Source organism: Struthio camelus, chromosome 4 (assembly GCF_040807025.1).
Source record: "Struthio camelus isolate bStrCam1 chromosome 4, bStrCam1.hap1, whole genome shotgun sequence".
In the NCBI taxonomy this organism is placed as follows: Eukaryota; Metazoa; Chordata; class Aves; order Struthioniformes; family Struthionidae; genus Struthio; species Struthio camelus.
In genome coordinates this window covers 87,828,771-87,853,518 of record NC_090945.1, presented here as the reverse complement: position 1 = coordinate 87,853,518, position 24,748 = coordinate 87,828,771, and the positions used below count along the sequence as shown (strand labels likewise).

The 24,748-nt window shown below is 59.4% G+C and overlaps 1 long non-coding RNA gene across 3 annotated transcripts; it reads right to left on the bottom strand.

Annotated features, from left to right (window-relative positions):
* Positions 1 to 9,757: 9,757 nt before the first annotated feature.
* Positions 9,758 to 16,519, bottom strand: LOC138067283 (uncharacterized). 3 transcript variants are annotated; one of them, XR_011141165.1, is made up of 5 exons: positions 15,694 to 16,519; positions 13,702 to 13,889; positions 13,251 to 13,334; positions 12,887 to 13,040; positions 9,758 to 11,028 (listed from the first exon to the last, which is right to left on the bottom strand). It is a non-coding gene; the product is annotated as an uncharacterized lncRNA (long non-coding RNA). The 3 variants fall into 3 exon arrangements; XR_011141164.1 differs by having other exon boundaries at positions 9,760 to 11,028; positions 12,887 to 13,334; XR_011141166.1 differs by lacking the exon at positions 12,887 to 13,040 and having other exon boundaries at positions 10,672 to 11,028.
* Positions 16,520 to 24,748: the final 8,229 nt, after the last annotated feature.

The window sequence follows — 24,748 nt, the reverse complement described above, 5'->3', positions numbered from 1 at the left end:
GGGCCCTCAAGGGTTTACATGGCCCAAAACCCCATTCTAGGGAAGGAGGAGGAGCTGAGGAGGGGCTCTGGGCCACCTAGACAGTGCCTAAGGGGTCTCGGGAGCCAAAACGCTACTCTGGGGCACCCCAAAGGTCTGCCCAGGGGCTCTGAGGTGGAGAGAGCAGTGCTAAGAGCTCTGCGGGGCACCTACACAGCTCTGGGGCACAGGGAAACCTGCCAGAGTAGTGCCGGGGCACCAGAGGGGGCCCTCAAAGCTTGGGGCTAGCCAAAAGACAACTCTGGGGAAGGAGGAGGAGCTGAGGAGGGGGTCTGGGCCACCTAGACAGTGCCTAAGGGGTCTGGAGAGCCAAAACACTACTCTGGGGCACCCCAAAGGTCTGCCCAGGGGCTCTGAGGTGGATAGAGCAGTGCTAAGAGCTCTGCGGGGCACCTACACAGCTCTGGGGCACAGGGAAACCTGCCAGAGTAGTGCCGAGGGCACCAGAGGGGGCCCTCAAGGCGTGTGCCTAGCCAAAAGACAACTCTGGGGAAGGAGGAGGAGCTGAGGAGGGGGTCTGGGCCACCTAGACAGTGCCTAAGGCGTCCGGAGAGCCAAAAGAGTGCTGTGGGGCACCCCAAAGGTCTGCCCAGCGGCTCTGAGGTGGATAGAGCAGTGCTAGGAGCTCTGGGGGCACCTACACAGCTCTGGGGCACAGGGAAACGTGCCAGAGTAGTGCCAAGGGCACCAGAGGGGGCCCTCAAGGGTTTACATGGTCCAAAACCCCATTCTAGGGAAGGAGGAGGAGCTGAGGAGGGGGTCTGGGCCACCTAGACAGTGCCTAAGGCGTCCAGAGGGCCAAAAGACAGCTCTGGGGCACAACGAGTACTGCTATTGTAGTTCAGAAGACACGAGAGGGCTTCTAAGGGCTCTCCACGGCCACAAAGAGACTCTGGGGAAGGAGGAGGAGCTCAGGAGGGGTCTGGCCCATCTAGACCCTTCCTGAGGGCTCGGCACGAGCAAGAGACAGCTCTGGGCAGCAAGGAAGAGCCAAAGAGTGGTGCGCAGTGCTCTAGAGTGGTGCCTAGGGGCCTAGGGAGCCAAGATCCAGCTCTGGGGCACAGGGAAAGCTGCCAGAGTAGTGCCGAGGGCACCAGAGAGGGCCCTCAAGGGTTTACATGGCCCAAAACCCCACTCTAGGGAAGGAGGAGGAGCTGAGGAGGGGCTCTGGGCCACCTAGACAGTGCCTAAGGGGTCCGTAGGGCCAAAAGAGTGCTGTGGGGCACCCCAAAGGTCTGCCCAGGGGCTCTGAGGGGGATAGAGCAGTGCTAAGAGCTGTGGGGGGCCCAAAGACAGCTCTGGGGCACCCCAAAGGTCTGCCCAGGGGCTCTGAGGTGGAGAGAGCAGTGCTAAGAGCTCTGGGGGGCACCTACACAGCTCTGGGGCACAGGGAAACCTGCCAGAGTAGTGCCAAGGGCACCAGAGGGGGCCCTCAAGGGTTTACATGGTCCAAAACCCCACTCTAGGGAAGGAGGAGGAGCTGAGGAGGGCGTCTGGGCCACCTAGACAGTGCCTAAGGGGTCTGGAGAGCCAAAACACTACTCTGGGGCACCCCAAAGGTCTGCCCAGGGGCTCTGAGGTGGAGAGAGCAGTGCTAAGAGCTGTGGGGGCCCAAAGACAGCTCTGGGGCACAGGGAAACCTGCCAGAGCAGTGCCGAGGGCACCAGAGGGGGCCCTCAAGGCGTGTGCCTAGCCAAAAGACCACTCTGGGGAAGAAGGTGGAGCTGAGGAGGGGCTCTGGGCCACAAAGACAGTGCCTAAGGGGTCTCGAGGGCCAAAAGAGTGCTGTGGGACACCCCAAAGGTCTGCCCAGGGGCTCTGAGGTAGATAGAGCAGTGCTAAGAGCTGTGGGGGGCTCGAAGACAGCTCTGGGGCACCCCAAAGGTCTGCCCAGGGGCTCTGAGGTGGATAGAGCAGTGCTAAGAGCTATGGGGGGCCCCAACACAGCTCTGGGGCACAGGGAAACCTGCCAGAGTAGTGCCGAGGGCACCAGAGGGGGCCCTCAAGGGTTTACATGGCCCAAAACCCCACTCTAGGGAAGGAGGAGGAGCTGAGGAGGGGGTCTGGGCCACCTAGACAGTGCCTAAGGCGTCCAGAGGGCCAAAAGACAGCTCTGGGGCACAACGAGTACTGCTATTGTAGTTCAGAAGACACGAGAGGGCTTCTAAGGGCTCTCCATGGCCACAAAGAGACTCTGGGGAAGGTGGAGGAGCTCAGGAGGGGGTCTGGCCCATCTAGACCCTTCCTGAGGGCTCGGCACGAGCAAGAGACAGCTCTGGGCAGCAAGGAAGAGCCAAAGAGTGGTGCGCAGTGCTCTAGAGCGGTGCCTAGGGGCCTAGGGAGCCAAGATCCAGCTCTGGGGCACAGGGAAAGCTGCCAGAGTAGTGCCGAGGGCACCAGAGGGGACCCTCAAGGGTTTACATGGCCCAAAACCCCACTCTAGGGAAGGAGGAGGAGCTGAGGAGGGGCTCTGGGCCACCTAGACAGTGCCTAAGGGGTCTGGAGAGCCAAAACACTACTCTGGGGCACCCCAAAGGTCTGCCCAGGGGCTCTGAGGTGGAGAGAGCAGTGCTAAGAGCTCTGCGGGGCACCTACACAGCTCTGGGGCACAGGGAAACCTGCCAGAGTAGTGCCGAGGGCACCAGAGGGGGCCCTCAAGGGTTTACATGGCCCAAAACCCCACTCTAGGGAAGAAGGAGGAGCTGAGGTGGGGGTCTGGGCCACCTAGACAGTGCCTAAGGGGTCTCGGGAGCCAAAAGAGTGCTATGGGGCACCCCAAAGGTCTTCCCAGGGGCTCTGAGGTGGAGACAGCAGTGCTAAGAGCTCTGGGGGGTCTGAAGACAGCTCTGGAGCACAGGGAGACCTGCCAGAGTAGTCCCGAGGGCACCAGAGGGAGCCCTCAAGGCGTGTGCCTAGCCAAAAGACAACTCTGGGGAAGGGGGAGGACTTCCAGAGGGGTCCTCTGGGGGAACAAGTACAGTCCCAAGGGGTCTAGAGGGCCTGAAGAGGACTCTGGGGCACAGCGTTGGGCTCAAGTGGTGTCCTGAGCATACTAAAGGGCTGCTAGGAGGTCTGGAGGGCCAAAGGGGTCAAACCAAGGCCTCCCCACGGCTTCTGAAGGGACTAGAGGGAGGCTAAAGGGGCTGGAGATGCAAAAGGCACCTTTGGGCCCAAAGGAGGCAGCAAGAGTAGGCCAGAGCACACTGGAGGGGGCCTTCAAGGGGTTTGTGGGGGCCAGCAGACGTCTGTGGTGGAAAGAAGGTGGCCTAAAGAGGGCTCCAGAGCAGAAGAGGGGGCTGCTGAGGGGACTGGAGGGCCAACCCAGGGCTCCAGAGGGCTTGTGAGTTGACTCCAGGGGGCCTAAGGGGTCTCGAGGGCCAACATACAGCCTCGGGGAAGAAGGCAGGCCAAAAGAGTAGCCCAGAACACACTAGAGGGATGCTGAGGAGACCCGATGGCCAACAAATGAAAACCTGGGGAACAAGGGTGACCTCAGGAGGGCTTCAGAGGCAACTAGACAGTTCCTGAGGGGTGCGGAGGGCTGGCAGACAGCTCTGGGCAGCAAGGAAGACACAAAGAGTGGTCCAGAGTGCCCTGGAGTGGTGCTAAGGGGCCTGAGGAGCCAAGATACGGCTTTAGGGCTGGCAGAATGTTGGAAGAGTAGGCTAGAGCGCACTAGAGGACCGCTTGGGCCTCCATGTCCCTGAAAAATGACTCTAGGGAACAAGGAAGACCTGAGGAGGGGTTCTGAGCAGATAAACGGGCTCCTGTAGGTACTGGAGGGCCAGAAGACAGCTCTGGAGCACAACAAGCATCCGAGGACTGGTTCTGAGTAACAAATGCCTCTGGAAGGTTTCTGAAGGGACTAGAGGGCCAACAGAGGTCTGTGGGTCAAAATTCAAGGCCAAAGTGGAGAGTAGGGCAGCCTAGAGGGGTGCTAAGGGCTCCAGAGGGTTAACACAGAACTCTGGGGTACAACGAAATCCTACAGGGCAGTTCCAAGGGGACTACAGGGGTCCTAAGGGGTCCAAAGGGCCTGACTGTTCTGGGGCAGAAAGAAGTTTGGAAGAGTCATTCAGAGTGCACTAGAGGGATTCTCAGGGGTCTAACATTGCCAAAAAAAGACTCAGGGGTCAGGAGGGCCAAAAGACAGCTCTGTGGCATAATAAAGGCCTCTAGAGGGGTTCAGGGGTGACTGGAAAGGTTCTAGTGGGTCTAGAGGGCCAATAGAGCTCTCTGGGGCACAGGAAAGGCCAAAAGATGGGTACCGAGTTCACTAGAAGGGTCATAAGGGGGTTATATGATCAAAGGAAGCCTCTGGGAACAAAGGTCCTAAAGGATCCTGAGGGGGAAAAGAGAGGTCCTAAGGGATCTGGAGGGCTAAAAGAGGGCTCCGGGACACAATTTTGGCCAAAAGAGACACCTAGAGTAGACTAGGGAGGTTGTAAGTAAGAAAAAAAAAAAAAAAGAAAAAAGCAAGGGGGCACAATGAAGGCAAAAGGAGGGGTTCTGATGGGACTGGAGTGGTCCCCTGAGAGCTAGAAGGCTAACAGAGGGCTCCTGCACAACGCAGGCCAAAAGAGGGGTACTGAAGGAATTAGGTCCTAAGAGAGCTACTGGACCCCAAGAGGGCTCTGGGGCACTACAAAGGCCTCAGGAGGGGTTCTGAGGGTACTAGAGGGCTCCTAAGGACTCTACACACCCAAGAGAGCCTCTGGTGCACAATGGAGGGCTTCTGAGAGGATTGGAGCAGGCCTAGGGGGACTAGACATCAAAGAGAGGCCTCTAGGGCACAGTGAAGGCTTTGGGAGCAGTTTTGAGGTAACTAGATTAGAAAATGGAAGAGTCTTGAGAAGATTAGAGGGCATTCATTGGGTTCTAGGATGGCATGTCAGAAGGATGTCTCCAGTTCAAATCAAGGGCTCAGGAAGGGGTTGTTAGGGAGCCCAAGGGCCAAAGGAGGCATTCTGTGGGGATTAGATGCCGGGGTCCTGAGGGGAAGAGACAGCACACAGTGGGCACTGGGGCCCCCCAAAATGGAAAAGGACTGGTTCTGATGGGACTAGGTTGCAAACGGCCCTGGAGCGCGACAGGAGAACACAGGGTTCTGGGGTGCTTTGAAGAACAAACATGGGGGTTCTGAAGGGAGTAGAAGATAATTGAGAAGGCATAAGGCAGGCTGCAAGGAAATGGAGGGCTATAGTATGCACTAAGAGGCAAAGAAGGAGAACAGAAAGGGATCTGAGAGAAACAGAATTCCCAAGGAGGAGCTCAGGTGGGATTTGGGGGCATTTAGGCAATGCTGGAACACAATGAAGGCCAGCAGTTTTGAGGCTACATGCCACATGGATTGATTTTGACCAGACTAGAGAACACAGAGAGCTCTGAGGTAAAAGAAAGGAAGATGGAGGAGTCTTGAGGGGACTGGAAGGAAAGGGGACCTGATGGGATAGAGGGCACACAGAACGGTCATAGGGATAGGGCATAGAGAGGACTCTGTGGTGCAATGAATAGAAAAGGAGGGCTTCAGGGCACACTGAAAGGGTGCCATGAGCACCCAGGGTTCTGGAGTGCCCTCAAGGCAAACAAAGGTTCCTGAGGGGAGCGTGTGGCAATCAGAGGGCTGCTGATGGGACTAAGAGACAGTGAGGTGGGCCCTAAGGGGCTCAGAGGGCAAACAGAGGCATCCTGAGAGGACTACAGGGAAAAACAAAGGCTCTGGGATGCACTAATGGCAAACGGAGGGGTTTTGAGGGACCCAGAAGAAAGAGAGAGGGGACTTAATAGGACAAAAGAACAAACATAGGAGTCTTGATGCTACCAGAAGACCCACAGACACTAAATGGCAGAGTAATCATGCAGGAACTAGAAAGCAGCAAAGACTTCCGAGGGGACAGGAGAACAAATGGAGTGTCTTGGAGCACACCTGAAGGCAAATGGATAGGTCCTGAAGGAACTAGGGAGCAAACGGGTGAGTCCTGGGGTGATGAGGCAGAAAACTGAAGGTTCTGGGACATTAACTCACCTGCCATAATCCTTCCACTTGGACCCTGCCTCTTACCTCTGAGAAGCAGGCCTTTGCTTTCATTCCGCAGGCAGCTGTCAGCTGTTGCGTAGTCTTGGCAGACAACTTGAGGATCACTGCCCAGGCAGTCTTGACCTACAACACCATGTGCTCAGAACAGTTCTCAGGAAGTCATGTAGAGTCATAACCTGAAGGGCAAAAAGCAAATCTCTTCAGGACAGTTCTTATTTCATCATAGGAGCATTTTCCCCCTCTCTTCTCCGCTGTACTGCCTCTAACAACACATCTTCCTCATCACCCTTTTCCCCTGCTACTTCTACTCCTGTCAGTTGCCCCTGCATCTTAGTCCTCTAAAGCACCTGTTTCTCATCCACATGTACTTTTATGTCCTGTTGCCCATTCCCCCTCCTATTTGTCCTATACCAGGCAGCTGAGACACCCTGGCCTAGCTCTTAGCCGCACACCCCTTTTGATCCGGCCAACAGCTCTAACAGAGCAGAGGGCAGCACAGAGGGTGGATGCGAACATAGCACACCTAGGCACTGAGCAACACAGAAGCAGCGGCAAGGCATCCAAGAGATCCCATGTTTGTAAAGAAAATATGTAGAGGCAACTGGGGATCCTCTGCAGCTGTGCCCAGGGCTCCTGGAGGCTCTTTCCACCCAGTTAAAGGTAGCTGAACACAGTGACCTTGGGAGGCAGTGACACAGTCCCTGGGGCTGCTGTGGGGTGCCTGCGGCTGTTCCAGGGTCTCTCCGGCTCTTTTAGGGTCCTCGGACAGCCACAGTGCTGGTTGCGTTTCCTTGTGCTGCAAAACAGGACAGCTTTGCACCATTCCCTCCCAGCGCCACCACTCCTCATAGTTGTTGCTGCCTACCTGGCCCCAAGCCTGAACTAAGCTATGACTATCAGGAGCCCCCACAGCCCCTCACACTCTCCCTGCCCTCCCCAGGGACAATAGGGATATTGTTCTCCCCAGGCCCTGGGGAGAACCCTGTCTGGTCACACCAGAGATGGAAAATACTTCCTGCCCTGTACCAGGGAAAGATAGGGAAATTCCACTGCCTCGGTGACCCATGGACACTCTCCTGGGAGCAGCAAACGTCCAGTGAGGAACAGAGACACTGGGCCAATGCTGCAGGGCTGAGAAGGCACAGGCACCTGGAACTACAGCTCCTGGTATGCCACAAAACACAACGTGGCCAGCGGGTGGGAAACCCGCTGACAGCTGCACCTCCGGCCACCTCGAGAGGCACAAGATGGTCGCCCAAAAGCCCCGCAGGGGAAGGTAACACCTGCCAGCATGCCCTGCAGATTAAAATGGCCGCCGGGAAAGCTACTGCTGGAAGACTACTACTCCCAGCATGCAGAGCGAAACAACATGGCCGCCCGGAAGCTCAATGCCGGAAGTTTACTACTCCCAGCATGCAGAGTGAAACAACATGGCCGCCCGGAAGCTCAGTGCCGGAAGTTTACTACTCCCAGCATGCAGAGTGAAACAACATGGCCGCCCGGAAGCTCAGTGCCGGAAGTTTACTACTCCCGGCATGCACGGCGAAACAACATGGCCTCCCGGAAGCTCAGTGCCGGAAGTTTACTACTCCCGGCATGCACGGCGAAACAACATGGCCTCCCGGAAGCCCCGTGCCGGAAGACTCCTGCTCCCGGCATGCACGGCGAAACAACATGGCCGCCCGGAAGCCCCGTGCCGGAAGACTACTCCTCCCGGCACAACGCGCGAAACAACATGGCCGCCCGGAAGCCCCGTGCCGGAAGACTACTGCTCCCGGCATGCACGGCGAAACAACATGGCCGCCCGGAAGCCCCGTGCCGGAAGACTACTACTCCCAGCACACCGCGCGAAACAACATGGCCGCCCGGAAACCCCATGCCGGAAGACTACTACTCCCGGCCTGGCCCGCAAAACAACATGGCCGCCCGGAAGCCCCGTGCCGGAAGACTACTGCTCCCGGCATTCCGCGGTCCTCAGCGCTCTGTGAAGCTTGACCCTGCGGCGATTCCGTTCCGTTCCGTCCCACCCCCTGAGACCCGGAAGCCGCCGAGCCCGGAGCGCGGCCCCGCGATCCCCAACCCCGGCCCGAGATTCCCCCGACGCCGCCGGACCGGCCCCGGGTCAGCTCCGACACTGCCCCTGCCCCCACTGCGACTCTCCCAGGCCTTCCTCTGGGATCTCTCCTTCCCCCGCCCCCCCCGACACGGTCCCGGTCTGACCCAGGACCCCCCGCGCCACTCCCACCGCGCAATAAACCAACCCCGCCAGCCCCGACGCACCCCCGTCCTCCCTCCCCCCGCACCACTACAGCCCCGATGCCCCTTTTCTTTCCTCCTCCAGCCCCGGTGCAACCCCTTCCTCGTTCCACCCTCGCCCTGGCGCCCCCCTTTTTTCCTCCCCTCCTCGCCCCATCACAGCCCTGGCCCCCCTCCTACCTCCCCCCCAGCCCCAGCGCACCCCCTTCCTGACCACTCCCCACGGCCCCGGTGCTCCGCTCTTCCCCACCGCCCCGGTGCACCGCCATCCCCGGCGCAGTTTCCCCTGGCCCGAGATGCTCCCGTCTGCCGGGACGCGCGCACCCCCCGGCCCCGCTCACCTCCGCGGTGCGGCCGCAGCGCCGGTCCCAGCGGGCGGTGCTCAGAGGCAGCTCCGTTGTCCCAGACCGGCCCCTGCGCGAGCTTCCTCCCGACTGCGGCCCCAGCCCCGGCGCGTGCCTGCCGTGGCCATCAGTGCCCCCAGCCCCACCTGAGGCTTGTTCCAGCCCCAGGGCCCACAGCTGCAGCCCCTCAGGAACCAGGGGAAGGGAATTACCCTCAGCCCCATCAGGGACAGCTGGAGCTGCCAGGGCAGCAGAGGCACCCCAGCACCTGAGAGGTGCTTGCTAAAAGCTGAAGGGAGAGCCCTGGGGGGTACAGAGAGGAAAAGGGAGTATTCAGGGGACAAGAGAACAAATCGAGACCTCTGGGTGCAACAAAAGTTTAAAAAAAAAAAAAGTTACCAGGTGATGCTAGAGCAAACAGAGTGACCCTGGGGCACACCAAAAATCACCCAGAAAACTCTGGGATAGGGGAGAAAGATAAGCAGAGAACTTTGTGGTGTGCTGCAAAACAAACATCGGGCCCCAGGGCATGCGGAAAAGCACACAGAGGGCTTGGCAGCAACCCAAATTGTGAATTGAGCTGTCCTGAGGACCACCAAAGGGCAAATGCAGGGCTCTTGGGCAAACCAAAATTCAAGTGAAGGGCCTTTGTGCACACTAAAGGGGCCACAAGGCGTGTCACGGCTCAGTGCAGCTGATGGCAAGGTGCCTGCAGGCTCCCCCTTTCCCCAGGAAAACTGTCTCCCAGCACCAGGGACACAGGCCACCGACACATGAGGGACGTTGCGGAGTGCTGAAAGCAAATCTGAGGGCAGTCTGGGGACTTCACACAGCCCTGGAGGGGCCCTGGCTGCCCCCAGGATAATGGGAATCTCCACCAAGAGCCCCAAGGGTCGAGGCAATGCAAGGGAAGTTACCCCGAGCCCTGTGAACAGCACTGGGGTCCCTGGGAACCGCAGGGACCCCCAAGTACAAAGGATGTGGGGACCTGCTCCCAATCCCAGACACAATGTGTAACCTCCTCCCCTGGGCATCATCTTCAGGCAAAGCGACGGCAGGAACCACAGACACGAGCGCAAAGAGTAAAGCAACTGTTTATTGTTTTACTGCACAGAAGCAACACCTGGGAGAGAGTCTGCCATGGAGCTCGGTGCCAGCATGCTTCCCCTTACCCTGTGACACCTGAAGAGTCATCTCTGCACCGGCGTTCGTCGGTCCTTTGGGGAAGGGTCAGCTCCTGCTGCTGCCCTTGACGCGGCAGGCGTCTGAGTAGCTGACAGCCTATCCCCTCTACTTTTTCCTTCAGGGATAGGATTCAGCTCTGACAGGTGAGAGGATCTTTGATCTCTGATCCTGCCTGTCTGCACTACTGCCCTACCCCAGACTAGAGCCCTGCAAGACACTTTCACAGCTCTCACCTCACCTGTCACATCACCACTCTCAGTGCGATGGGCCTGCGCCTTATCAAATCCAGACCTCAGGTCAGTGCACAAAGCTGAACGCTGGGAACAGGGGAAGGTTAGGAACCCCAGAGAAGGGTTTGCAGCCTGCTGCTTAGGCTTCGGGGCTTACAGTTTATTATCTAAGGATTCAGCCCTTGTCATTTATCAGTAAGGCGTAAGCCCTGAACCCTAAGTGACAAACTGCAAATCTTGGAACCCAAGTGGTTGCTTTAAAATTTACGGATGAGGTTGGATTTTAAATCCTGCGCCCTGATCGCTAAGTCAGCAAACTGTAAACCCTGACTGATAAAGACAGCCCCACAAAATAAAGTAATAAACCATAGCCCCTGAGTGACAGACCCTCAACAACAAACTAAACAATAAACCTCAAGTGAAAAACTCCAAACCCTCAGCTTTAAGCAAGAAACACCAAAGTACACATGAGCTTGCAAGTTTTGCCCACAGCTTAAGAAGTTTCCCCTTCATTTAGAAGTACAGCAGAACAGGAAGATATGCATCAGAATCATGTTACAGTTGCTGTTTATAAGCTTGGTCTTAGCCACCATTCAAATGTGAGCACATGCAAGAATCGCTCCACAGGACTGCAGTAAGCTGCACTTCCACTGAACCTACCTGAAACATTGCAAGCACTTATTCAACTCCATTACAGACAATTAATATTTTTGGTCCCCTCAGCTCCATGGGCAAACATCCACAGCCAGTGACTCCAGCAACCACCTAGGGGACAACCACCTTCCACCTCCCAGCCCTGCACACACACAGTGCAGCCCCAAGACTTAGCTGCGTCCACGCTGCAAGTCAGAGCTCGACCTTCATGGCCAGCCACAGATCTCCGCAGAGCTCCCAGCTGTGACACCGCTCCTTCGACTGCCAGACTATGCTTCAGCACCTGCAAAGAAGCCAGAACAGTTACTGAGAGGCCAGGCAACTGCACAGCCCTCCTAGAACTACTCCCTAGTCCAAGGCCCGTAACTATTCCCACAATTATGACTGACCCTCTACACTGCTCCAGTCACTCTCTCAGGCTCCGTTTCATCGCAAGGATGTCACAGCAGCCCTCACATACAGTCAGGCTCGCTCAGGCACTCGGCCACCTCCAGCCTTCGGTAGATGGTCCTCCTCAGGGAAACTGTGCCGCTGACAGACACTCTCAGAAAGCACTGTCCAGCCAAGGCAGGATAAAAACTAAGGCCTCCAAAAACTCCAAACTCTGGAGACTGAGCTGATGGGAAACTGACTCTGGCCTGGACAATGACAGAAGAAGGATTTTGCTTCACTCGTTCAGGCTGCCTAGCATGTGGCCCAAGTTAGACAGACCGTGCTGGAAATCCCTGTGACGTGACAGCATGCCGGAAAGCAGAGTTGAAAACAGGCTCCTGGAAGAGGAGCAGAGTAAGGCTGATGTAGGGAAGACAACAGTTTGCATAAAGTCAGAAAACAGGGCTCAATGCCAGCGACACAATCACAATCACAATGCACCGCGCAGCAGCCCTGTCTGCGCACAGGCAGACAAGACACAGTAACTGCAGACTGCGCTGACATGTAAGACGGACAACAGCAGCTCCAGACTGCCCTAGCACACCCTGCCCTACCTGCACCTGTCCTAACACCCGAGTACTCGGAGCCTCTGCTAATCTCTACCACATGCTAATGTCTACCACATCCCCCCACAGCATCTTTGGCCCATTAGTGCTCCCCCACTGCACATCCGCAGCCCCATGCCTCTGCACATAGAGTCACTGCAGGGGTATCTGACATGACCTGAACCTGGCAGATTGATGGGACCCTCTGGTTCCTACTGATCGTCTCTGCTGAGCACCAATTGCCTCTTGACACCTTCCACACCAGACAAAACACAAAGGAATGATGAACCTTCAGCTGGACAGAGGGACAGGGAGCAGAACAGAAGGAAAGAGGGATAGAGAGCTTGGCTGACAGATGGAAAAAGAAAGAGAAGGATAGAGACCTAGCCCCAGGGTCAGGGCCCTGGACAAAGGAAGAGAAAAAGAGGACAGAGGGCCAGACAGGTGGAGGGCTGGACAGAGGACCAGGGAGCAGAAGAGAGAAAAAGAGGGATGTAGAAGTGGACAGAAGAATAAAGAGAGGAAAGGAGAGAAGGGGAAGCAGACAGAGGGACGGGAAGCAAAAGAGAAGGGTGGAGAACCAGACAGAGGAATGGGGACTGAAAGAGAGGAAAGGGAGCCAGTCAGAGCAATGGGAAGAGAGTGAGAAGGATGAAGAGCCAACCAGAAAGGTGGAGAGAAAAAAAAGAGGGAGGGGAAGTCAGACAGAGAGGTGAGACGGAACAGGGGAAAAGAGGGATAGGGAGACAAATAGATGGATGGGGAGCTGAACAGAGGGACAGAAATAGAAAGAGAAGGCTGGAGAGGGGGACAGAAGGCTGGAAAGGTACAAAGAGACAGACAAGAGCAGCAGAGGGATGGGGAGCTGGACAGAGGAACAGCGGGCGGGTAGTGGGACAGAGAGGGGAAAAGGATAATGGAGAGCTGCATAGAGCGATAGGGAGCCAGTCGGAAGGAGGAAGATATTGACAGAGGGATGCAAAGAGTACCAGAGGGATGGGGAACTGGGCAGGGCACTGAGTAGCTAAACAAAGGGACGGGGTATCGGACAGAGCTACAGGGAAAGAAAGAAAAAGATGGAGCGCTGGACAGAGGGACAGCGAGTGGAACCAGATGGATCCAGACAGCTCGGAACAGCCCTCAACACGTTCCAGTTCCACTCACCTACTGAGCTGCAGAGCTCTCTGCGCACTGCTGTGCGGAGGACCCGCAGCCACACCAAAAGGCACGTGGAGGCCACTTGTGGGCCTGCTTGCCTGTATCCCTACACCTCCAGAGTGTCTGTGAGAGTGAGGGTGCACCCACGGGTCCACAGTTCCTGGGGAGGAACCTTGTGTTCAGTCACGGTATTTTACTATTCCTCATGCATTAGCCCCTTTCAGACCTTCATATGCACGTGCTTAACCCCAAATTCTCTCAGCCCTTAACAACTTCAGTACTCATAGCACCTCGTTTTTCCACACTCTCGAATCTTCCTTGCTCTTCCCTGTCTTGTTTGAAAACTCTCCCAGACCTCTCCCGTACTTACATGCTTCCTTAAGACAGTATCACCGAAATCAACAAAATGGGTTGAGCTGCTCCTCTTCAAGTTGCCGGCCCTCGGAACATTATCCTGCAAATAAATCAAACCACAAAAGTCACTGGGAGATTTTCGTTTTAGAGCTTTTTTTAACGGCTCCCTAACCTGGGCAAATGCAGAACTCCCCTTAATCACTGTAACACTTCTTATTCTGGGGTCCCAAGTTACTGTTATTACATTAAGCAGCAAAGCAAGGCAAAGACAGGTGGGGTCACAGGTTACCCATCTAGCCACAAAAACTCTTATTTTAGGCCTCACTGGTTACTACAGGTAAACAGACCAAAATAAAGCTCCAAACAGGCAGGTGAGGCTTCACACAGACCTTGTGGCCCTGCTAGCAACAGCAATACCATATTCCCTCTCTCCTTGGCTGGTCCATGAATTGTGGCTTATTACTCACAAGTCCAGTGAGGATGCAGCCAACCTTCCTACAGCCGAAGTTCTTCAGCAAGACCATGCAGAGAACCTTTCCACTGGCATTTGGATTCTCCTGGCCGCTCTTGACTCGCTGTAACTTACAAAGGTCTGAGAGCGGTAGCCTGTAGTTCTTCATGGCAGCATGTAGTCATTCCCCGATGTTCTGAATACCTAAGATTAACACAATTTATAAACACAAAAATACCGCCGCTATAGGGTGTACAGTCAAGCTACAATTTCCGCCACCAAAGAAAACCCCTCCGTGTCTGCCAGAATGAGCCATATGCATCAGTGCCTACAGCTCAAGGCTAGCAACCCCTCCCAGGTGACGTTCTTCTGGCAGGCTGCGTGTCTGAACAACTCTGTCTCGCCTAAGAGTCTCCGCTGGGACATTATAACTTTGTCAGCCAGCGCTTGTTGATGGAGGCACGGTAAAATCCATCACCCTCCGAAAGTATAAAGCAAAGTGAAAAAAATCAAAGCTCTGCAGAAAATCATAAGAAACCAAACTTGTTTATAAGCACCAAAGTAGGTCTAATACACACACAAGCAAGGTAAATGATAAGATGCAAGCCACAAATACCGCTTCCCCCAACCACCCTTTTGGAATCTATGATGACATTTGGGTTGCTGTGAAAGGGAAGTTAGACTAAGTAGCTGCTAGAGCTTAATCTTTCAGAAGCCTTCTGTGTCCACATTTTTGGCACAACCGCGCTCTACCCCTCATTCAATTCAGATGCACAGAAGATGATCCGCTCCTTGGTACACTTGCACTGTAACTCCCCCCTTGTTAAGATCAGTGCCCACTGTCCCACTTAGACAGAGGATACTCTGCTGCCTATTTATTTCCCTGACATGAGCTAGTTTAGAGGGAATTGAGCAGATTGGGCTGCATCTGGGCTGATAAAAGGTAAAAGTCTCAAAGACAGTTACAGCCCAGATTGCTTCTAAACAGTCTTTCTCACAGCCAGAGAGTTTCTGTTCGGGCCTCAAAGGAGATGTAAGGATGATGCCACTGGCACCCACTTTCCCTCTACTGCTCTTTTGCAGCAGCGCTGCTCCCATGGAATCAGTAGATGTGGGAATCCTTACTGAAAAAGGCTTGCCTTGTCCTGGGAATTTGAGGGCAGGAGATTTTACAGCCGCTTCTTTCAGTTGAGTGAAAGCAGCATCATGTTCCTTGTTCCAGCTCCATTCCTGACTCCTTTCCCGTAATTCCCACCGTGGTCTGCCGCTACCACGCAAGTTATATTAACACTGCCGGAGGAAATTAAATCCTCCTAAAATTGCCCTAAAGTTGGAACTGACAAGAAAGAGTCTTAATTTCATAAGGCTTTAACCTTTTTTCTAGCTACTATATTCCTGTTTCCCCAAATACCATTGCCATATCAGGAACCTGGGGTTGCACCAATTGAGCCTTCCTGAAATTCACCTCTTAATTTTACAATTCAGATACTTCTCTCTCACTCTCACTTCCTCTTCAGGAACTCTGGTCACTTGACTATCATTCCCCTATGATAATAAGTTGCTGTCTTGTAGCTCTTAAAATATGATGCTTCATAGATACATAAAGTCACATGCAAAGAAATATGTATGCAGCATACTTTTTGTAACACGTGCAGACCTTCTGTTATATGTTGGTGATCTGTTATCCTGATCACTATTCCTAGGGACCCTTCCTCAACAGGAGGAATGGGGTTTCCTTTTTGGGGAGATGGAGACAGCTTTCAGTTGGTTCCATTTGATTTTATTACTTCAGCTTGCTTACATTTTCCTGGTCTGTTCAATTTCAGCCATGGCAATTACTCTAACAAGTATTATATCTTTTCCTTTTTGTATACGGATATAAGATAACAACCAAAGCAAAACTGAGGCAGATACAGTTAACAATATCCAAAAGGTAAGAACGGGTTACTTTAGTCCTCAGTGCCACCCCCGGGAGACAGAAATAACAGGGATTTGTTATAATAGTTACCTTAGTTACCCATAGTGGAACACCTCCTTCTGTAGCAGTTTCTGATGATATTAAGGGTCCATTAAGCTTCATTTTTGCTTCCCTGTTTCATCCAGTCCATTAGGTATTAATCACCAAAAACTGCTTGTCCATCTTTTCTCTTTGTCAGCATTTGCTATCATTGCTTCCATCTCTGTAACAAACAGATAAACTTGCATTTTACCTTCAATGAAACACTTACATTTGTGCATGTTCTTTTTCTCTTTACCATGTTCTTTTTTTATTTTCTTTTCCTTAAAGGAAAGGTGCTATAACAGCACTTGGCATCATACATTACAGGGTAAACAGTTTGGTAACAAAACATACAGCAACTAGGGCTAGGTTATTAGACAGGCAGGCACATCACCTAGTACACACCTATGCCATCTTCCATGAAACCTTATTCTGGTTCACTGTTATTGTACCATTCAATATCCTTTCCCAAACCCTTGTATACACGTGCTTAACCAACAATTCTCTCAGTCTTTAACTACATGGAAGAATGACAGCACTTAATTTGCCTGCCTCTGTTTCAAACCTGTTACCTTTTTGATACATCTCCTAGATTATCCCTCCTGTACTTGGATGCTTACCTCAGAGGCGATGACCAAAATGAACAACTGCATCATGACGTCTAGCTGCTTCTCTTCAAGGTGTCCCCCTTCAGTGGGCCACCCTACCAAACAAACCCGAAAGACTGATGAGGCCATGAGGGTACCAGATTTTTGGACCACTTCTCAAAGGTTTTCAGGGTGACTGACTTAACCACTTCTCTTCACGTTACTCAAAGCTACATTCATCTATTACTTAGGACTAATGTGTTTCTATTTTAAGAGAAGATTCTCCTTAAGCATTGTGCACAGCACTATTATCTCAGACCAGCCACACTTAGAGAGTCCTCTTGCACATACAGAGGGCTCGGTGGTGAGGAAAAGAGAGAAAAATCCATTTGTCATCTGTGCATCCACCCATCAACATTCTTCAGCAAGAAGCGCTGTAAATTCCCTCTTCTCTAAAGTGGGAAGGAGTCAAGGGGGAGACACAGATCACACCCGATATGTATTAGAACACCTTTTACAAATTAATCTGTTAATTCATAAATTAATAAATTAATTTAAATTATTAAAACCAAGGTACTATTTAGGAGCAGCTGTAGAGGAGGGAGGACTCAGCAAGGCTCAGTGGGGGTTTCCATCAGTTGGTGCCCGGGTTGGCTGGGGCCCACAGTCTGGGCCCGCAGCTGGGGGAGGCCTCAGGGTGCGGGTGCCTGGGAGTACTTTTCCTCTGTCCACCTTCTCGTTTCCCTAGCTACAACTCTCAAGTAAACGTTCTCGGCGCTGCGCTAACTGCACCTGGCTCAAAGTGACCTTAAATCGGTTTGGTCCGGTAGCTTTAAGCTTCCTGGCGACTTACCAGCACCCTCGGGCAGGCCTGCCGCGACGGGAGCCGTCCGCCCAGCGCCGCTCCGGGGCCCGCCAGCCTCGCCGCTCCTCCCGGCCGCCTCCGCAGGGGCGAGCGCCCGCCCCGGCCGCGCCGGGGAGGAACCGGGGCCCTGAGGGCGACACGCGGCAAACGGACGGTCAAACCCGCGCTCCCAGCAGACCTTGGGCCGCGCTGCCGGCGCCAGGCCCGAGCCCCCTCCCCAAACCTCGCCCCGCACCTCCGCCTCCACGCAGCGACGGCCCCAGCGGGCAGGAACCTCCCGACGCCCGCGGCCGCCCGAGGGGACGCGCTCACCTCACCGCGGCCCCCAGATCCCCGACTCCGGGCGGCCTCGGCCCTCACCCGCCGCCGCCCCAGCGAAAACTCCGTCCCTGCGCGCCGCCACGCTGCTCCCCGCCGCCGCGCATGCGCCGCCCGCCGCGCATGCGCCGATCGCGAACGGGGCGCGGCAGCGCCGGGGGCCCGGCTCTCGAGCACCGCGCATGCGCCGGCTCCGCCCCGAGCGGGAGGGGAGGGGAGGGGAGGGGCGAGGAGGGGAGTGGGAGGGACGGAGGGAAGGGGAGGGGGCGAGCGGGAGGGAGGCCAGGCGGGGAACGGCGCCCCCGCGTGTTCCCGGCGCGGGGCTGCAGCCCGCCGCCCCCGCCGCGGCCCCGCGGGGCTCGCGCTCAGCCGCGGGCGCCCCGGGGCTGCTCGGTCCGTGCCCGAGAGCCCGGCGGGGATCAGCGAGCGGGCTCCGGTGCTGCACCGGTGCGAGGGCACCGCGGAGCAGCGCCGAGGCGGCACTGCCCGTCCCCGCGACAACAGGAAGGAAGCACCAGTACGGAAAAGCACTCTGCGCTGCGGGTCTGTGAGCACGGGGAAGGGGGGAGGAGCACGGCCCCTTCGCTTACCCGTTACCCAAACACGGCGGAGTAGGGGCGAACACGGCGACCGGCACTGCGCGGGTGCGCGCCGGCTGGCTGCAGTATTCTCCGTGTGCCGGCGAGGGCAGTGGCGGCTGCAGAACTGGCGTGTCGACACCGGAGGGCAGCAGTGAGAACAGGAAAACCAGTGCGCAGGCGGGCGCCTTACCGGTGCAGTACTGGCTTGTCGACACCCGAGGGCAGCAGGGAGCACGGCGGGATCACCGCGCATGCGCTCGCTCCCTCGCTGCAGTACTGCGCTGTCGACACCCGAGGGCAGCAGGGAGCACGGCGGGATCACCGCGCATGCGCTCGCTCCCTCGCTGCAGTACTGCGCTGTCGACACCCGAGGGCAGCAGGGAGCACGGCGGGATCACCGCGCATGCGCTCGCTCCCTCGCTGCAGTACTGGGTTGTCGACACCCGAGGGCAGCAGGGAGCACGGCGGGATCACCGCGCATGCGCTCGCTCCCTCGCTGCAGTACTGCGCTGTCGACACCCGAGGGCAGCAGGGAGCACGGCGGGGTCACCGCGCATGCGCTCGCTCCCTCGCTGCAGTACTGCGCTGTCGACACCCGAGGGCAGCAGGGAGCACGGCGGGATCACCGCGCATGCGCTCGCTCCCTGGCTGCAGTACTGCGTTGTCGACACCCGAGGGCAGCAGGGAGCACGGCGGGATCACCGCGCATGCGCTCGCTCCCTGGCTGCAGTACTGCACTGTCGACACCCGGGGGCAGCAGGGAGCACGGCGGGATCAACGCGCATGCGCTCGCTCCCTCGCTGCAGTACTGCGCTGTCGACACCCGAGGGCAGCAGGGAGCACGGCGGGATCACCGCGCATGCGCTCGCTCCCTGGCTGCAGTACTGCGCTGTCGACACCCGAGGGCAGCAGGGAGCACGGCGGGATCACCGCGCATGCGCTCGCTCCCTCGCTGCAGTACTGCGCTGTCGACACCCGAGGGCAGCAGGGAGCACGGCGGGATCACCGCGCATGCGCTCGCTCCCTGGCTGCAGTACTGCGCTGTCGACACGCGAGGGCAGCAGGGAGCACGGCGGGATCACCGCGCATGCGCTCGCTCCCTCGCTGCAGTACTGCGCTGTCGACACCCGAGGGCAGCAGGGAGCACGGCGGGATCACCGCGCATGCGCTCGCTCCCTCGCTGCAGTACTGCGTTGTCGACACCCGAGGGCAGCAGGGAGCACGGCGGGATCACCGCGCATGCGCTCGCTCCCTGGCTGCAGTACTGCACTGTCGACACCCGGGGGCAGCAGGGAGCACGGCGGGATCAACGCGCATGCGCTCGCTCCCTCGCTGCAGTACTGCGCTGTCGACACGCGAGGGCAGCAGCGAGCACGGCGGGATCACCGCGCATGCGCTCGCTCCCTGGCTGCAGTACTGCGCTGTCGACACCCGAGGGCAGCAGGGAGCACGGCGGGATCACCGCGCATGCGCTCGCTCCCTCGCTGCAGTACTGGGTTGTCGACCCCCGGGGGCAGCAGGGAGCACGGCGGGATCACCGCGCATGCGCTCGCTCCCTGGCTGCAGTACTGCGCTGTCGACACCCGAGGGCAGCAGGGAGCACGGCGGGATCACCGCGCATGCGCTCGCTCCCTCGCTGCAGTACTGCGCTGTCGACACCCGGGGGCAGCAGGGAGCACGGCGGGATCACCGCGCATGCGCTCGCTCCCTCGCTGCAGTACTGCACTGTCGACACGCGAGGGCAGCAGGGAGCACGGCGGGATCACCGCGCATGCGGTCGCTCCCTCAGTGCAGTACTGCGCTGTCGACACCCGGGGGCAGCAGGGAGCACGGCGGGATCACCGCGCATGCGCTCGCTCCCTCGCTGCAGTACTGCACTGTCGACACCCGGGGGCAGCAGGGAGCACGGCGGGATCACCGCGCATGCGCTCGCTCCCTGGCTGCAGTACTGCGCTGTCGACACCCGAGGGCAGCAGGGAGCACGGCGGGATCACCGCGCATGCGCTCGCTCCCTCGCTGCAGTACTGGGTTGTCGACCCCCGGGGGCAGCAGGGAGCACGGCGGGATCACCGCGCATGCGCTCGCTCCCTGGCTGCAGTACTGCGCTGTCGACACCCGAGGGCAGCAGGGAGCACGGCGGGATCACCGCGCATGCGCTCGCTCCCTCGCTGCAGTACTGCGCTGTCGACACCCGGGGGCAGCAGGGAGCACGGCGGGATCACCGCGCATGCGCTCGCTCCCTCGCTGCAGTACTGCACTGTCGACACGCGAGGGCAGCAGGGAGCACGGCGGGATCACCGCGCATGCGGTCGCTCCCTCAGTGCAGTACTGCGCTGTCGACACCCGGGGGCAGCAGGGAGCACGGCGGGATCACCGCGCATGCGCTCGCTCCCTCGCTGCAGTACTGCACTGTCGACACCCGGGGGCAGCAGGGAGCACGGCGGGATCACCGCGCATGCGCTCGCTCCCTCGCTGCAGTACTGCGCTGTCGACACCCGAGGGCAGCAGGGAGCACGGCGGGATCACCGCGCATGCGGTCGCTCCCTCGCTGCAGTACTGCGCTCTCGACACGCGAGGGCAGCAGGGAGCACGGCGGGATCACCGCGCATGCGCTCGCTCCCTCGCTGCAGTACTGCGCTGTCGACACCCGAGGGCAGCAGGGAGCACGGCGGGATCACCGCGCATGCGCTCGCTCCCTCGCTGCAGTACTGCGCTCTCGACACGCGAGGGCAGCAGGGAGCACGGCGGGATCACCGCGCATGCGCTCGCTCCCTCGCTGCAGTACTGCGCTGTCGACACCCGAGGGCAGCAGGGAGCACGGCGGGATCACCGCGCATGCGCTCGCTCCCTCGCTGCAGTACTGCGCTGTCGACACGCGAGGGCAGCAGGGAGCACGGCGGGATCACCGCGCATGCGCTCGCTCCCTCGCTGCAGTACTGCACTGTCGACACCCGGGGGCAGCAGGGAGCACGGCGGGATCACCGCGCATGCGCTCGCTCCCTGGCTGCAGTACTGCGCTGTCGACACCCGAGGGCAGCAGGGAGCACGGCGGGATCACCGCGCATGCGCTCGCTCCCTCGCTGCAGTACTGCGCTGTCGACACGCGAGGGCAGCAGGGAGCACGGCGGGATCACCGCGCATGCGCTCGCTCCCTCGCTGCAGTACTGCGCTGTCGACACCCGAGGGCAGCAGGGTGCACGGCGGGATCACCGCGCATGCGCTCGCTCCCTCGCTGCAGTACTGCACTGTCGACACCCGGGGGCAGCAGGGAGCACGGCGGGATCACCGCGCATGCGCTCGCTCCCTCGCTGCAGTACTGCGCTGTCGACACCCGAGGGCAGCAGGGAGCACGGCGGGATCACCGCGCATGCGCTCGCTCCCTCGCTGCAGTACTGCGTTGTCGACACCCGAGGGCAGCAGGGAGCACGGCGGGATCACCGCGCATGCGCTCGCTCCCTCGCTGCAGTACTGCGCTGTCGACACCCGAGGGCAGCAGGGAGCACGGCGGGATCACCGCGCATGCGCTCGCTCCCTGGCTGCAGTACTGCGCTGTCGACACGCGAGGGCAGCAGGGAGCACGGCGGGATCACCGCGCATGCGCTCGCTCCCTCGCTGCAGTACTGCGCTGTCGACACCCGAGGGCAGCAGGGTGCACGGCGGGATCACCGCGCATGCGCTCGCTCCCTGGGTGCAGTACTGCGCTGTCGACACCCGAGGGCAGCAGGGAGCACGGCGGGATCACCGCGCATGCGCTCGCTCCCTCGCTGCAGTACTGCGCTGTCGACACCCGAGGGCAGCAGGGAGCACGGCGGGATCACCGCGCATGCGCTCGCTCCCTCGCTGCAGTACTGCGCTGTCGACACCCGAGGGCAGCAGGGAGCACGGCGGGATCACCGCGCATGCGCTCGCTCCCTCGCTGCAGTACTGCACTGTCGACACCCGAGGGCAGCAGGGAGCACGGCGGGATCACCGCGCATGCGCTCGCTCCCTCGCTGCAGTACTGCGCTGTCGACACCCAAGGGCAGCAGGGAGCACGGCGGGATCACCGCGCATGCGCTCGCTCCCTCGCTGCAGTACTGCGCTGTCGACACCCGAGGGCAGCAGGGAGCACGGCGGGATCACCGCGCATGCGCTCGCTCCCTGGCTGCAGTACTGCGCTGTCGACACCCGGGGGCAGCAGGGAGCACGGCGGGATCAACGCGCATGCGCTCGCTCCCTCGCTGCAGTACTGCGCTGTCGACACCCGAGGGCAGCAGGGAGCACGGCGGGAACACCGCGCATGCGGTCGCTCCCTGGGTGCAGTACTGCGTTGTCGACACCCGAGGGCAGCAGGGAGCACGGCGGGATCACCGCGCATGCGGTCGCTCCCTCGCTGCAGTACTGCGCTGTCGACACGCGAGGGCAGCAGGGAGCACGGCGGGATCACCGCGCATGCGCTCGCTCCCTCGCTGCAGTACTGCACTGTCGACACCCGGGGGCAGCAGGGAGCACGGCGGGATCACCGCGCATGCGCTCGCTCCCTCGCTGCAGTACTGCGCTGTCGACACCCGAGGGCAGCAGGGAGCACGGCGGGAACACCGCGCATGCGCTCGCTCCCTCGCTGCAGTACTGCGCTGTCGACACCCGAGGGCAGCAGGGAGCACGGCGGGATCACCGCGCATGCGCTCGCTCCCTCGCTGCAGTACTGCGCTGTCGACACCCGAGGGCAGCAGGGAGCACGGCGGGATCACCGCGCATGCGCTCGCTCCCTCGCTGCAGTACTGGGTTGTCGACCCCCGGGGGCAGCAGGGAGCACGGCGGGATCACCGCGTATGCGCTCGCTCCCTCGCTGCAGTACTGCGCTGTCGACACCCGAGGGCAGCAGGGAGCACGGCGGGATCACCGCGCATGCGCTCGCTCCCTCGCTGCAGTACTGCGCTGTCGACACCCGGGGGCAGCAGGGAGCACGGCGGGATCACCGCGCATGCGCTCGCTCCCTCGCTGCAGTACTGCGCTGTCGACACCCGAGGGCAGCAGGGAGCACGGCGGGATCACCGCGCATGCGCTCGCTCCCTCGCTGCAGTACTGCGCTGTCGACACCCGAGGGCAGCAGGGAGCACGGCGGGATCACCGCGCATGCGCTCGCTCCCTCGCTGCAGTACTGCGCTGTCGACACCCGGGGGCAGCAGGGAGCACGGCGGGATCACCGCGCATGCGCTCGCTCCCTCAGTGCAGTACTGCGCTGTCGACACCCGAGGGCAGCAGGGAGCACGGCGGGATCACCGCGCATGCGCTCGCTCCCTCGCTGCAGTACTGCGCTGTCGACACCCGAGGGCAGCAGGGAGCACGGCGGGATCACCGCGCATGCGCTCGCTCCCTCGCTGCAGTACTGCGCTGTCGACACCCGAGGGCAGCAGGGAGCACGGCGGGATCACCGCGCATGCGCTCGCTCCCTCGCTGCAGTACTGCGCTGTCGACACCCGAGGGCAGCAGGGAGCACGGCGGGATCACCGCGCATGCGCTCGCTCCCTCGCTGCAGTACTGCGCTGTCGACACCCGAGGGCAGCAGGGAGCACGGCGGGATCACCGCGCATGCGCTCGCTCCCTCGCTGCAGTACTGCGCTGTCGACACCCGAGGGCAGCAGGGAGCACGGCGGGAACACCGCGCATGCGCTCGCTCCCTCGCTGCAGTACTGCGCTGTCGACACCCGGGGGCAGCAGGGAGCACGGCGGGATCACCGCGCATGCGCTCGCTCCCTGGCTGCAGTACTGCGCTGTCGACACGCGAGGGCAGCAGGGAGCACGGCGGGATCACCGCGCATGCGCTCGCTCCCTCGCTGCAGTACTGCGCTGTCGACACCCGAGGGCAGCAGGGAGCACGGCGGGATCACCGCGCATGCGCTCGCTCCCTCGCTGCAGTACTGCGCTGTCGACACCCGAGGGCAGCAGGGAGCACGGCGGGATCACCGCGCATGCGCTCGCTCCCTCGCTGCAGTACTGCGCTGTCGACACCCGAGGGCAGCAGGGAGCACGGCGGGATCACCGCGCATGCGCTCGCTCCCTGGGTGCAGTACTGCGCTGTCGACACCCGAGGGCAGCAGGGAGCACGGCGGGATCACCGCGCATGCGCTCGCTCCCTCGCTGCAGTACTGCGCTGTCGACACCCGAGGGCAGCAGGGAGCACGGCGGGATCACCGCGCATGCGCTCGCTCCCTGGCTGCAGTACTGCGCTGTCGACACCCGAGGGCAGCAGGGAGCACGGCGGGATCACCGCGCATGCGCTCGCTCCCTCGCTGCAGTACTGCGCTGTCGACACCCGAGGGCAGCAGGGAGCACGGCGGGATCACCGCGCATGCGCTCGCTCCCTCGCTGCAGTACTGCGCTGTCGACACCCGAGGGCAGCAGGGAGCACGGCGGGATCACCGCGCATGCGCTCGCTCCCTCGCTGCAGTACTGCGCTGTCGACACCCGGGGGCAGCAGGGAGCACGGCGGGATCACCGCGCATGCGCTCGCTCCCTCAGTGCAGTACTGCGCTGTCGACACCCGAGGGCAGCAGGGAGCACGGCGGGATCACCGCGCATGCGCTCGCTCCCTCGGTGCAGTACTGCGCTGTCGACACCCGAGGGCAGCAGGGAGCACAGGGAAGCCCAGTTCGCCCTCGCTGGCTGCAGTGCTGCGTTGTCATCGCCCGAGGACTGCATGGGGCGAGTCGGGGGCAGTGCTCCTGCGTTTT